The sequence below is a fragment of the Diceros bicornis genome, chromosome 8, assembly GCF_020826845.1.
Source record: "Diceros bicornis minor isolate mBicDic1 chromosome 8, mDicBic1.mat.cur, whole genome shotgun sequence".
Classification (NCBI taxonomy): Eukaryota; Metazoa; Chordata; class Mammalia; order Perissodactyla; family Rhinocerotidae; genus Diceros; species Diceros bicornis.
This window is the reverse complement of record NC_080747.1, coordinates 54,410,855-54,424,958: the sequence shown is the minus strand read 5'-3', so window position 1 is coordinate 54,424,958 and position 14,104 is coordinate 54,410,855. Positions and strand designations below refer to the sequence as shown.

General features: G+C 34.8%; 1 pseudogene; it reads left to right on the top strand.

The window, feature by feature from the left end:
• Nucleotides 1-1,644: 1,644 nt before the first annotated feature.
• On the top strand, nucleotides 1,645-13,489 carry LOC131409653 (UDP-glucuronosyltransferase 2B31-like; annotated as a pseudogene).
• Nucleotides 13,490-14,104: the final 615 nt, after the last annotated feature.

Below are 14,104 nucleotides of genomic sequence, written 5' to 3'. Positions count from 1 at the left end.
AGATGTTAGCTCAGGGAAAATATTCCTCAGCAAAAAAAAAAAAAAAAAAAGATTTTTAAACTTTTATTCTACAAAAGACACCATCAAGAAAGTAAGAAGACAAGCCGCATAATTGAATAATTTGTTCATAATTATTCATAATTGAATTTATAAGTTCAAAACATTCAATTTTTTGAATTAATATATCATATTTATCATAAAGGATTTATATCCAAATATATTTTTAAAAGCTCTTATAATTGAGTAATAAGAAGACAAATAATTCAATTAAAAATTAACAAAAGTTCTGATTAGATATTTCTTCAAGGAACATATACAAGTAAGGGGGCCAGCCCAGTGGTGTAGCAGTTAAGTGAACGTGCTCCACTGTGGCAGCCGGGGTTCAGATCCTGGGCGCACACTGACGCACCGCTTGTCAAGCCATGCTGTGGTGGCGTCTCATATAAAGTAGAGGAAGATGAGCACGGATATTAGCCCAGGGCCAGTCTTCCTCAGCAAAAAGAGGAGGATTGGCGTCAGATGTAGGCGCAGGGCTGATCTTCCTCACAAAAAAAAAAAAAGATATACAAGTCATAAACAAGCATATGCCAAGGTGTTGAACACTATTGAGATCAGGGAAAGATAACTCAAACCACAATGAAGTATGACTTCACTCCCACTAGCATACCTACAATTACAGAGACAAATAATAAGTGTTGGCAAAGATATAGAGAGATTGGAACAATTATATATTGCTAGTAGGAATGGAAAATGGCGCAGTCACTTTGGAAAATGGTATTGTATACCCTCAAACATGAAACATAGAGTTACCACATGACCCAGCAATTCTACTTCTAGATATATAAGCAAGAGAATGGAAAACATGTCCACTCAAAGCTTTCACATGAATGTTAATAAACAACATTATTCATAATAGCCAAAAAATGCAAAAACAAATGTTGATCGACCGATGAAGGAACAAACAAAATATGGGATAGCCATACTATGGAATATTATTTGCCAATAAAAAGGAATGAAGCTCTGACATTACAACCCGGATGAACCTTTAAAACAGTATGCTAACTAAAAAGAGCCAGTCACAAAAGATCACGTGTTGCATGATTCCATTTCCAGGAAATGATCAGAATAGGCAAATCTAAAGATAAAAACTAGATTAATGGTTGGATAAGGCTTGGGGGAGGCAGAGAGTAGGGAGTTCCATCTAAAGGGTAAATATGCTTTTATGAGTGATGAAAATGCTCTTAAATTGATTGTGGTGGTGGTTTCACAGTTCTGTGAATATGCTATGAACTGTGGAATTGTGTACTTAAAGTTCAAGAAGACGGCAGACACGGGTGCCTCTCCCTTGTCACTGTTCTTGATACACTTCTAAATACAGGTGACTTCTTCTACATACAAGGACATCACCTCTTAGTGGATGATAGCACTTTTAATCTTAAAACAGACCTTAAACAAGTGTATAAAAGTCATCTACCTTTTGGTTTTTGCACTTCTAATCCAAATGCTCTGAATATTCCAACAATGTATTTATTTTGGGGTGTAAGAGTTATATTTTAACTTCCTGATTGATTTCTCCTTGAATATAAGCATAAGCAATTGTAGAAGGGATCAGCAGTTTGCAAAGAGGCATTGAGTTCCGCCAGAATGAATATGAAATGGATTTCAGTTCTTCTGCTGCTACAGCTGAGTTTTTACTTTAGCCCTGGGAGTGGTGGAAAGGTGCTGGTGTGGCCCACAGAATACAGCCCATTAATCAATAGGAAGACAATCCTGGATGAACTTGTCCAGAGCGGTCATAAAGTGAGTGTTCTGACATCTTCAGCTTCCATTCTTGTTGATCCCAACAAACCATCTGCTATTAAATTCAAAATTTATCCTACATCTTTAACAAAACATGATTTTGAGGTTTTTTTTTTTCAGAAAAGTGATTGACAAATGAACATATGATCTGCCAAAAGATACATTTTGGACCTGTTTTTCACTAGTGCAAGAATTCTTCAGTCAATATTCTGATTGTATTGAAAAGCTCTGTAAAAACGTAGTTTTGAACAAGAAACGTATCACAAAATTACAAGAATAAAGGTTTCATCTCATTCTTGCAGAAGCCATTGGAGCCTATGGTGAGCTGCTGGCTGAGCTACTGAATATACCTTTAGTGTACAGTCTCTGCTCCATTCCAGGCTATAGAACTGGAAAATATAGTGGAGACTTCCACTCCCACCGTCCTACGTACCTGTTGTTACATCAGAATTAAGTCATCAAATGACATTCATGGAGAGCGTAAAAAATGTGATATATGTGCTTTAGTTTGACTTTTGGTTCCAAACATTTAATGAGAAGAAGTGGGATCAGTTCCTACAGAGAAGTACTGGCTAAGTCATGTTTTCAGTTGGCAGCTTGAAGTCCTAACTTTCTTACTGCCTTGGAAGGTGAGTTTGTACAGATATAAAGTCTTTTATAAGTGAAATGTTGAAATCAAAATATAAAATCATTCTCAATTTCACAAATATTACAGAAATGCTTAAATTATACAGTCAGTTGCAATCCTTTGGTCCATTAGTAGTACAGGACACTCCAGGAAATCATAAACCAAAAATTGAAGCACTGAGGAGTTCATTAAGCAAACACATATCCATTCTTGTTTGGTTTTTTTTTCTTTGTTTATAATAGGCTTTATTTCATAGAGGAGTTTGTGGTCCTCAGCTGTATTGAGTAAAGATTTACCATATATGCCTTTCTCTCTTACATGCATTGCCTCCCCTATTATGAACATCCTCCACCAAAGTACATTTGTTACAAGTGATGAAACTATCTTGACATATCATTATCATCCAAAGTCAATATTTTTTATTAGGGTTCCCTCTTGGTGTTGTACATTCTATGAGTTTGGACAAAATTATAATGTGTGTCTACCATTATAATATCATACAGAGTAGTTTCAGTGCCCTAAAACCCTTTCGGCTCTGCCTATTCATCCTACACATCAATTTTACTATAATTTTTTTCATCTTCAATAAAATTCATTAGAAACCTCACTAAATACCTTAATCAAAGAAGACGTATATTGAGGAGTTACATATTTCTAAGACAATTGTCTAGGAAGCATTGAGGAAATTGTTTTCTCTTGTATACTTTAGATTCACTGAAAAGTTAAACTATTTTGCCATCGTACCTGAAGGATTCCTTCACAATTAAAAGATATAATGGTTCTATCTCAGACACATGAACTTATAATTTGAGTTTCTAATGATTACACATTCCCTCACTAAGTACTTACAAATCATCTGTTTTAAAGGCCTAAAATTTTGTCAAAAGGTGGACATACAAGTTACTAGTCTAAATTTTTCGAAAACGATGTCTCTCCCTTAAAGATAAAATGAGCCAAAGTTAAGGATGAGCACATCTATTTCTATACTGTATGAAACCTTTCCAGCTGTTTTTTATTTAATATGCAAACATTACTAAACTCCTAACATGAATCAAATGCAGGAGTAGCCGTACTTTCAAAAACTCAGTTTACTTGGAAAATCTAGGATCAAGGGGATAGCTTGCTAAATTGTAGAAACTACACTGAATATTCTAGGGAAAGATGTTTCCATGGGTGTAGTAGGGTTAACTGAGCAATTGAAGTCGTTTACATTTGCATCACTTACTTTTGCAGCTTTACAGAGTAAGCAAATGCATGTTTAATTCTTTAGTGGTTTAATAATTGTTTATGATTGTGAATACACTGATTTGATGTTAAAGATGGAAGTCTCTTACACTTTGTTATATATATACCCACATATAAACAACATATATAAAATGTATGTTTTGTATATATGTATATGTATATACATATAGACATAGATATATACACACATGTATATTTGTATTATGTAACCACAGATACTTTTTTTTTTTCCTCCCCCAAAGCCCCAGTAGATAGTTGTATGTCATAGCTGCACATCCTTCTAGTTGCTGTATGTGGGACGCAGCCTCAGCATGGCCAGAGAAGCAGTGTGTCGGTGCGCGCCCGGGGTTCTGAACCCGGGCCACCAGCAGCAGAGCGTGCGCACTTAACCGCTAAGCCACGGGGCTGGCCCACCACAGATACTTTTAAACGTCTTTGGCTATATCATTCCAAACTCCTTTCAAAAAATTACCTGGTATGTTCACATCACAATACTCTCATTTCTTCTACTTTTGTTTGCCTTTTTCCCTTCAGGAAGATCCACTACATTATCTTAGTTAATAGAGAAAGCTGAAATGTGACTCATTGGAACCCATGGGGATTTTGAATTTCCTCGCCCATTCCTACCACATTTTGAATATATTGGAGGATATCACTGTAAACCTGCCAAACCCCTGCCTAAGGTGACCTATTCCTGTTTGGTTTGTTTACTTTGCATTTTCAATAGAAATGATTCTGCATTCTTCATTTAGAATGTTTGACTACAGTGAGAGATATAGGAAGCTAGTTAAAGTGACCTACCAATTAGAAACTCACATATTTCAATACCATTACAAGAATCTGTGATTCATCATCATTTCAGAATAAAATTTTATATCTGGAAGACTTTGGGAATAGGGTCAAATTAAGGCCTCATTATTCAACACATAAGATAATATCAGTCATTCATTCAAAGAATATTCTTAAAGTGACTAGCATAGTCCAGAGATAATTGCGTGATATGCAGAGAAGCAGTGTATACACACAATTTTCCCCGATACACACCTAACATTCTACTTGGAAAGATAGAATGCAACCATGTAACAAAAACTGTGTGAAAAGTATAATGATAAGGAAAGACTACAATGCTAAAGGACATCCAGCAGGGATTATCGAAATACAGTGATTAGAATCATAAAGTATACTCTTAATATTGGAAGGGTTATGTCATTATTTTCCAGAAAGAAAAGAACAAATAATGAATTTAAAACAGGACAGAAAAAAATGATTTGTATGGAGTTTTGACAAGATATTCAGGAAATTTTTGGCTCATAATTTTTCTTTTTTTTTTTGTTTTTTGGTAACAGAGTATACTGAACAATAAGCAAATATTCCAGTATAGAAAATAATAAATTATTTGTAACTTGGCAAGAAAATGGGACTACAAGTCAAAGTAATTCCGTAGTAATTCCAGGCAAGAGGATGACCAGATTATGTGCTGCAGAAAGCCCTGCTGTACCTCTCCCACTGTGGAACAGGTGCTCCCTGGGGGACTCAATCAGGGGATGATGAGGGCCCCTCACAGCCAGTTACACATAGTACATTCTGCTAGGACATCTTCTTTACAATATGACTTCAGGGCAAAAGGTGTCATACATAAACAAACCAGAAATATTGTCACTCCAATAAGTAACTATACATGTATATTTCTGGATTATAAATAGGAATCTTAGAGCTATTTCATGGAAACTCCAAACAGTAATACTAGACTCGTGAATGACAGCAATTCTCCAGCCTTTAAAGAGTGATTTACCAGGGGGAGCTTGGTAAATACTGACAAAGGTTAAGATGAGGTATAAGTTAGCATAGAGCTGAGAGAAAAAAGATGTAAAGTCATCCCAATCATAACAAACATTTTCTTAGTGCTCATAGTCAGAGAAATAAAGTACTAATGACTAAATTAAAATAATTCTCCAGAAAATCTGCCTGGAATAAACACAAGTGATTTAGTAGAACTGTAATAGTAGAGAATCAAAGGCAAGTTAAGATCCTGCTCTGTGACCTCCTTCCAAAAATCTATATTGGTATTAATAACAGTGCAACCGAAGAGTCTAGGTGTAATCTTGTCTAAGAGCATTTCTTCCACACTACTGGATCTATTTCACTTCTTGCTTATTCACATACGCACACACACACGCAGATTTGCAAAAATACACATAATAAAAGAAATCAATCTCATATCAATTGTATCATTCCAAAGGAACTGAGGAATTAGATCTGTTATAAACAGCCACTGAGGAAAACAGAATGGAGGTTCCTCAGAAAATTAAAAATAGAATTACCAGAAGGTCCACAAATTCCACTTCTTGGTATTTATCCAAATCAATTGACAGTAGGATCCTGATGAGGTATATGCACACCTATCTTCTTAGCAGCACTATTCACAAGAGACAAAATGTGGAAGAAAACCAAGTGTCCATTGACAGATGAATTAATAAGCAAAATGTGGTATTCACACACAATGGAATACTGCTCACCTTTAAAATTGAAGGAAATTATAACATATGCCACAACACTGCTGAAACTTAAGGACACTATTCTAAGTGAAATGGACCACTCGTGAAAAATGACAAATGCCATATGATTCACTTACATAAATTATCTAGACTAGTCCAATTCATAGAAACAGAAAGTAGAATGACAGTTGCCAGGGAATTATTGTATAATGGGTATAGTTTCAATTTGTAAGATGAAAAGTTCTAGAGATTGGTTGTACAAAAATGAGAATGTACATACGACTGAATTGTACACGTAAGCAAGGTTAAGAAGGTAAATTTTGTTATGGATATTTTACCAAAATTAAAAATAAACAGGCACTACTCTAGTAATTCCTGATAATAGATGATTTTCTCTCCTTAGTTGTTTGTAACAATCCTTTCAATAGTGTTTGCTATGCTGCTGTTCTTTTGCAATGGAGCAAATTATTTCTTCACAGGAAATGGAAGAGTTTCCCAGAGCTCTGGAGAAAATGGTATTGTGATGTTTACTCTGGGATCAATGGTCAGTAACATGACAGAAGAAAGGGCTGATGTGATTGCATCAGCCCTTGCCCAGATTCAACAAAATGTTACATAAAGTAATTCATAGTGGACAACAATTTACTGCATATGTTAAATTTTTTTTTTTTTTTGTGAGGAAGATCAACCCTGAGCTAACATCCATGCTAATCCTCCTCTTTTTGCTGAGGAAGGCTGGCTCTGAGCTAACATCTATTGCCAATCCTCCTCCTTTTTTTTCCCCCAAAGCCCCAGTAGATAGTTGTATGTCATAGATGCACATCCTTCTAGTTGCTGTATGTGGGACGCGGCCTCAGTATGGCCGGAGAAGCAGTGCATTGGTGTGCACCCGGATCTGAACCCGGGCCGCCAGTAGCAGAGCGCCTGCACTTAACCGCTAAGCCATGGGGCCGGCCCTGCATCTGTTAAATTTTGAAAAGGGTCTGATTACAGAAATTTCCTGCATGAAAGGTAAACTTCGTTATGTTATGATAGATCCAATTTATCTCAGATATGAGTTTAAAAACTAAAGTATACATGGCAGGTGTCAACAGTGCAGAGGATGTTTTTGATTGACAATAACTTTGGCATTAACGTTGAGATCAGAAATAAGTATATTTAAGAGGTGCAGTGTGAAGTTTTGGTATTATAATGGTATGGTGGGCATGTACAGATATCATCACATTCTGCCCTGTCATTTGCTCCTTTTCCTTGCAAGATTCATGAGGGCACTATACACAATACAAGTTAAATTTTAACAGTAACATTAAGCAAGAAGTGATGACAGTCTGAAAGGCATCCTGCAGTTTAGGCTTGCCAGGCAATCCAGGCCTCTTTTACTTCCCCTAAATTAAGTATAGGCCTATTCGATGTGCTTTTCAGGATGCAATGCAGAGAAAGGATGACCAGAGGTCACCAAGCTGCATCCAGGTACCTATCCACTCATGATGATTTAAAGAAAGAGAAAAACCAATCTCAAAATATGAAAGAGAAAAACCTTCCCTTGTAGACTGGACCCTGCTAAAGTCTGAAGCAGGAAGACAAAAGAGAAAGGGTGGAGATAGGTGCAACCTTTAAGGTGACCCTGTGCTTTAAAAATGTGTTACCACAAGAACTCTGCTTCTAATCCATCTAAATAATAACACTTCGTGATTGTAGAGGGAGAAGGGAATATAAAAAGGAGTCAACTAGAAGCAAGCCTAGCATGGGAAAATTTCAAGTGTTCTCTTTTCCATAAAATATAGTGTAAAATATTTCTAATATCTAGAACATACCTGGAATCTCTGGGTATTTTTAACCTACTTTTTAGTTTCCTACCTGATATAGCTTTCTGCTTATCATCTATGCTAATTTGTTGAGAAGCTAAGTTACTTTAAGACTCACATAGCAAATAGACATTAACCACTGGTAAATTAGAATATAGCTTCTGAGGAATGCTTGGGAATTCCAAAATCTGCACCTAATTTTGGTACTGGACTTGGAAATGGCTTGGCTATAAAGAAACCATATTAATCATGCTACCAATGTTTGGAGCATATTCTTGAAGTATTAACAATAAGTGGAATAAAATCTAGCATCATCATGATATTTGATTTTTTTCGACAGCTATACTGTTATCTATGAAATACCAACAGGCTCTTCTTTTCAACATTTAAAGAATTTTCAAACCTAACAATAGTGATAATACTTGAGACTTATACAAAAAAATTACTACTTGAAATTTTTCTTGGAAGTAGTGATTAATAATTAATAATTTAAAAGAAGATAAATGTACTTACCAAGCAGAAATTATTTATTATTAATAATAAGTTATTAATAATCAGAATTATTTTTTTCTCACATATAGCTGATTGCATACATTTCCCTCTTTCTAAATCAAAAGATGTAAAACTCTAATAATATAACTTATGGAATAAGTGGATATAAGTAAGCCACTTCTCCCAACACTCAAAAAGAAATAAGCAGGCTAATATAGGGAAGTTGAGAGCTAGTATAATAAACAGTTAAAATAAGTTAGCAGATCAATAGTAATTTGCATTCTTTTGCACTAGAATTATAATGAATGCCTAAAAAATTGTATCTACTTGAATTCAGCATTGAAAATCTCATTTTTCTAATCCAATCATGATTGCATTAATACTTGATTAAATATAAAGTAAGTACATAAAAGGTGAGTATTCCTATTACATCAATGTTTTAGTAGTTCTTGTTACTTAGCATCTCTTGTTCTCATTTCCTCATCTGTCATAATGAACAGGTTTAACTAGATGCCTCCTAATCTATTCAGATTTTAACATGCTATATCTTAGAAGTCTGACTCATCAAATAAGGTATTTTCTTTATTCTAACAGGTTATATGGAGATTTGATGGCTAGAAACCAGATAATTTAGGGCCAAATACTCGGCTCTATAAGTGGATCTCCCAGAATGACCTTCTCGGTAAGACTCTGGAAAACAAACACTGAAATGAGAGTAACTCCAAAGGGAAGATAATAGTTCAACAGGAAAGAAATTTGTTGAAGATTTATTATTGGAAACCTCAAAAAAAATTAACTTTCTTGTATTTATTTCCTAGTTCTACTGGGAAAGGATAAGCTTAACCATTCCTTCCTATGATTCTGCATCACCACCAACTTCCTGCTGCCTTGACACACTACTTATCAGACTGTGACTTCACTATTTCATTGAGAGAGTATATTCTAACATAGCTCCACTCTTTTCTTTCCATGCATTCTTTTTCTATCCAGAACATTCTGTTTCAATGTTGTCCGCTTGGCAATCTTGTATTCACTTTTCAATTCTCAAGTCATACATCAATCTTCTATGTAGCCTTCACTTACCTCTAGAGCAGACTTAGGTGCTTCATCCTTTGAGTTCTGAAAGACAATATAGTTTCATGTGTATAATAATCTGTTATCTAAAATATAATGCCTCTTTCCTGTCTTACATTGCTCTACTATTATTTTATTCTAAGATTTATACTTAACAATTTGCTGAAATTCACCCAATCCTAGGTCATCCAAAAACCAAAGCCTTTATAACTCATGGTGGAGCCAATGGCATCTATGAGGCGGTCTACCATGGGATCCCTATGCTGGGCATTCCTTTGTTTGCAGATCAACCCGATAATATTGTTCACATGAAGACCAAGGGAGCAGCTATTAGATTGGACTTGAACACAATGTCAAGTATAGATTTGCTCAACACATTGAAGACGGTCATTAATGACCCATCATAAGCATCACTATTTATTTAATAGATAGTATTTACAGATAGATTCATTTGCCAAAGGAGATTATGATTTTCACTCAATTTTTAAGAGTCTAATTATGAAATTATGGACATGATTTAACCATTCTTAAATCCACTTTTATTTTCACCCAGACATTTATTTCAAAGCTGTATTTTAACCCCATAGATTTAATGGGTACCCAACTGGTGCAACAATTTTCTACTCAAATAATATAAAGTTACATAGGTAACTGTAAGAAGGATACATTTTTTAAAACATGATAGAACCAGAGAAGGAAAGAATAATGAATGAGAAGAAATATCATAAACTTTCAATTTAGTAGCTATAATCCCTTAAACTATAAATCTCTTTTTATCAAAAATTGATTTTATTATTATCATTATTTTAACAGATCTTATAATGAGATATAATTTACATACTATAATTCACCATTGAAATTATAAAATTCAAATATATGTGGAGGGCCGGCCCCGTGGCTTAGCGGTTAAGTGTACGCGCTCCGCTACTGGTGGCCCGGGTTCTGATCCCGGTCGCACACTGAGGCACTGCTTCTCCGGCCACGCTGGGGCCGCTTCCCACATACAGCAACTAGAAGGATGTGCGGCTATGACATACAACTATCCACTGGGGCTTTGGGGGAAAAATAAATAAATAAATAAAATTATTAAAAAAAAAATCTTTAAAAAAGAAAATATATGTGGAATGTTTACAGACCTATGAAACCATCAGAATAATATAAATTTAGGTCATTTTAATCACCACAAAAAGAAACCTGACATGTCTTAGAACTTCCCGTTACCGCCTGCCCAAGTAACCACTAATCAGCTTTCCATCTCTATAGATTAGCCCTTCTGGACATTTCGTATACACGGAATCATACAATATATGGTCTTTGGCAACTAGCATCTCTCACATAGGATAATGTTTTTGAATTTCTTCCCTGTTGTAGCTTTCTTTGCTGAATAATATTCTATGATAAAGACATAGCACATTTTATTTACCTACTTATCAGTTCATGAATATTTTGGTTGTTCCACGTTTGGCTATTATGAATATTGCTTTGTATGCTTCTGTGTGAATATATATAAAGATGTCAGGACTTACAGTAAATATAAACAAAGTAAATCATTTAAAGACAAAGATTGTCAGAAAGGATTTTAAAAGCTAACTATATATACTATTCACAAGACATGTTTAAATAGACTAGTACAAGAAAATTGTAAGTACAAAGGTAGGAAAAGATCTGTTTTAACAGTAACCAGAGGAAGATGTACATAGCTATACTAATATCAGACATAGTAGACCAGAAGCAATTCTAAAATAAAAGATAAATACTTCATATTGATAAATAGGTTAATCCTTAAAAACAATACAAATTATTAATTTGTAACACCTACTAGTAAATCCTCCAAATAAACTAAGTAAAAGTAGACCAAAAAAACACACATAAATCTATAGTTATAATAGGATGCTTTTAAAGACCTTTTTCTATAATACAGAAAGATATAATAAAATAAGTACATAAAAGGTTTGAAGAACACAATTTTAAAATGTAATCTATTTGTGTATATATTATATACATATATATAACAATGGTGAAAACACATTTTTACAGCATATAGAATAATTAATAGAATTGATCATGCATGCTGGGGCAAAACTAAGACTTATCATTTGAAAATTTTCAAACCATAAAGAGCATATTATCTGGCCAGAAAAGAATTAAGTGAGAAATCATCAAAAAAAAGAACTAAAAAAACTCTAAATTTTGAAAATTAAGCAATACATTTCTAAATAATTCAGAGTCAACAAAGAAATCATAATCATACAGGCAGCATCTTCTCAGCAATTCCCTTCTAGGGATTATGCAACATAAATGTATAAATGTGTAAACCAAAAGACATTTACAAGAATATTTACAACAGCATTAGTAGAAATGGTCAAAATATTATTAACAATCCACATGTCTGTCAATCATTATGAAGAGATAGTAGGTGGTACCGTCATACATTGGATATACACAGCAATGGAATTCACCAGTGACTGATATAGACAGGACAAACACTAGTGAGTATTACTCATTAGTTCACCAACAACTGCTACCAAAAGACAAAAATGAGTATTACTATATAACTCCAATATTTAAACCAGAAAAACTAATCTATGACGTGGAAAGTAATGAAGCAGTTAATTTGTAGAAAGAATTAGTTACTAAGAGGCCCAAGAAAATGAGGAGCTTCTAGTAGCTTGTGGTATCCTATATCAATGTGTAGGTAGTAGGTGTATTCATTTCATGAAATTGTCTAACTGATTATGAAATTGTGAGCTGTTCACTTAGGATATGTGCATTTTTCTTCTGTATTTGTTACTTAAAGGTATATTTTACAAAATGTATTGAATTTAGAAATCTAGAAAGAGAAAAAAATAAAAAATATGGAAGAAACGTCTAAGAGTGCTTGAGTGTGGCCAGAAAAACCTCTCTGAGAAGTGACACTGAAGCCAAAGCCTCCATCGGGAGTTAGAAGCAAGCCTTGCTGTGTTGCAGGGAAGAGTGCTCCAGGAGAGGGAAAGAGGGGATGAAAAGTGCAAAGGTGCTGAGGTGGGGACACATTTAGCAGCTTCAAAGAATAGCTAGAAGGCCAATGTGCTGACAATGTAGTGTACATGGGACAAAAAGATTGGAGAAGAAGTTGCCAGGGGTCTGTCCATGTAGGTCCTGTAGGCCAAAGTACAGACTTGGAATCTGTTCTACATGGGATGAGAAATCAGATAGAAATTTTGAGCAGGGAGGTGTCATAATCTAACATGCATTTGAAAAGAATCATTCTGGCTACTGGGTGGAAAATAGTAGAGATATGAACAGAAGAATTGAAACACAGAGATTGGTGAGGCGGCATTTCACCCATGATGACACAATTCCTCTTTAAAAACTTCAAGAGCATCATCCTAAAATGCATTCGTCGTCTGAATTATGGCCCTTTGAATGGCTCCTATCTTGTCCTCTGCTAGAAAATATTTAACTTTCTCACCTTATCTTCATCTTCACTTTTTAAAATATTTGTCATCAAAAAATTCCAATTTAAAAACCAAACTATCTGTGAAGATCCAAATAAAAATATACTTCTTGTGCAATTCTATGATATTTATTTTGAAACATATGTATGACACTTCAAAAATCTTTCATGGGAATGACATGCTTAGGCAATTTAATTCCTTTCAATGTTGCTCTCTTTGTGTTTCTCCTTTAGATATAAAGAGAATGCTATGAAATTATCAAGAATTCATCATGATCAACCAATGAAGCCTCTAGATCGAGCAGTCTTCAGGATCAAGTTTGTCATGAACCACAAAGAAGCCAAACACCTGCGGTCAGCCTCCCATAACCTCACCTGGTTCCAGTACCACTCTTTGGATGTGCTTGGGTTCCTGTTGGCCTGTGTAGCAACTGCTATGTTTGTCATCACAAAATGCTGTCTGTTTTGTTGCCAGAGGTTTGCTAAAACAGGAAAAACGGAAAAAAGGGAGTAGTTGTATCTGAGGCCTGAAGCTGGTATGCCTCATATATGAGACTCCTCCAGTTAATTCCAGCAAGATGTTGTGATGTAAAGGTCCCTTCCTCTTCTGACAATACAACCTTCACAATTTAGCTTCTTAGATCAAAATTTATTTTTAAGTGATTCGCTACCTGTTTAACGGTTACAAATATGTTATGCCAAAGAGAAAAAGAGGTGGAAAATAAAATAAAAATAACACTATATGGGTATATTGATATTTATTATTCTAATGCAAAAGGTATACCAAAAGAGAATTATCGAGCTTAACTGTGTTTCAAACACTGCACATAGACACAAGAATATTAAGTACTCTATTCACAACATCAACATTATTGTGCAAATACTCAGAATACTTTAACTTCATGTTGATGCAGAATTTTGTAGTTTTATCCATTGCTAAAGAATCTATTCAATAGTTAGGATTGTGTAAAATGATTCACCCTTCCGTATGTATTGGGAGACCAGTAATGCTGCTTGGCTTTTACTGTGCATCCAGCCTCAGCATCACTCCTTACCTAAAGACATGCAAAGACGTGTTCTTTCACTCAGTTTAACTCCTTTCCCAGTGGAATGTATGTGTATTTACAAA